Source organism: Bombus vosnesenskii, unplaced genomic scaffold (assembly GCF_011952255.1).
Source record: "Bombus vosnesenskii isolate JDL3184/JDL3185 unplaced genomic scaffold, Bvos_JDL3184-5_v1.1 scf7180000016217, whole genome shotgun sequence".
Taxonomy (NCBI): Eukaryota; Metazoa; Arthropoda; class Insecta; order Hymenoptera; family Apidae; genus Bombus; species Bombus vosnesenskii.
This window is the reverse complement of record NW_022884320.1, coordinates 1-1,543: the sequence shown is the minus strand read 5'-3', so window position 1 is coordinate 1,543 and position 1,543 is coordinate 1. Positions and strand designations below refer to the sequence as shown.

Below are 1,543 nucleotides of genomic sequence, written 5' to 3'. Positions count from 1 at the left end.
CCCGTAGCTCGCCACACGCAGACCCTGTTCTTCGAGTAAGATGATCGAGTAAGATCGATCGTATATATATATATGTAACTATGCACTAAATTTGAAACGTATGCGATGTATTGAAAGTTTTAAAAGTTTCTTTCAAGTTTCAGATATTTAATCTAAATTAGAGATATATTAGTAAAACATGAAATGAAATATATATATTTACATTATAATTTTTAAACATATTCGTATTTTTAAACATCATTAACTAAATTTCTAAATAATTAAGAATATACTGCTTCTTATTAAATAGGTACGAAATGTTTTTATTAGCGAGAAGCTATTAAAAGTGATGGTTGACAAATTGTATCGACAAGTTGACGAAGTATACCAGTAATAATTTAACAAAGCAAATTCTTCACTGCGATCTTCGAGAGAAATTCCTTGGAATTGGAATTGTTGTAACGAACGCAGCTGCATTTATAACATGCGACATAAGTAAACTCTTTTATATACTAAGCTATTTGATTAATGCTAAGTATGTAAGAAATCTAAAAAGCTTTTAAAATCGTATATTTATCATTGTACTATTGATTTTCCTACCATTTCGAAATGTACAACTTTGAGAGTAATTACTATATCTTCGTTCTTAAATAATGGAGCAGCTAGCGAAAAAAATGAAGGAAAGGCGGAGAAACGATGCAGAATATTCATAACGTGCACGTGATTCATCTGCATGTTTCAGTTTTGTTGTATATTTCACAATCGAACATTTTCTTTTCTCTTCTATCGTACTCTTGTATCTTGTGACGTGACTGTTTCTCGTGGGAGATAAGAGCAAGACGAAATGCGGTTTTTAGCATTTCGCAAACAAAAAAGGACGAAACTGTTCGCTTTTCTTCTGTTTTCTTGTTTTTAAATAGAGATGAAAGATAAAAAGACATATCTACAGAATTTATTCTATTTCCATTACCCTATTTTCATCTAAATCAATTGGCTTGCTGAATAAATTCTTCTTGTTTACAGGCATAGCTAATAGAGATTTGGATAGTCTAATATGGCTTATTTTCATTCTTTTCCTTAGCTCTAATACTTTCTTTAAATCTTTCTCGCCAAACCTTATAAATTTAAAATTATTCGCACACTGTAATTCATTATTCCAATTCAATAACATTTCACACTGAGTTGCATTTAAAATATCAGAAATTTCTGAAAAATAAAGGAGGTTTTGTACATCAGGATATATTGAAAATAAATTTGGCTGTAATTCTTTACCTATTCCACGTGTATGATATTCTCCTAGTTCTTTCTACTCTAATTATATGTTCCCTCCTAGCATGCTGTCTACTCCTGTTGCTACCTATAGACCTTTTAATAGTAATTTCTTCCATTTCTTCATCATTTCTTGCTACATACCTTTGGATCAAATATAGAACTATAACTAATCACATCTTTAATGTACAATCTCTGTATCATCATGTGTATACATTTTTGTTTTACCTCCGTTTCTAACAAACTTGCAGTTATCTCTGGAGTATAGGGTCACACGCCTGGAATCATATTGTTT

The 1,543-nt window shown here is 30.6% G+C and overlaps 1 long non-coding RNA gene across 4 annotated transcripts; it reads right to left on the bottom strand.

Annotated features, from left to right (window-relative positions):
• Positions 1 to 1,145: 1,145 nt before the first annotated feature.
• LOC117241602 lies at positions 1,146 to 1,491 on the bottom strand. 4 transcript variants are annotated; one of them, XR_004495079.1, is made up of 3 exons: positions 1,477 to 1,491; positions 1,252 to 1,417; positions 1,146 to 1,185 (listed from the first exon to the last, which is right to left on the bottom strand). It is a non-coding gene; the product is annotated as an uncharacterized LOC117241602 (long non-coding RNA). The 4 variants fall into 4 exon arrangements; XR_004495081.1 differs by having other exon boundaries at positions 1,252 to 1,411; XR_004495078.1 differs by having other exon boundaries at positions 1,252 to 1,392.
• Positions 1,492 to 1,543: the final 52 nt, after the last annotated feature.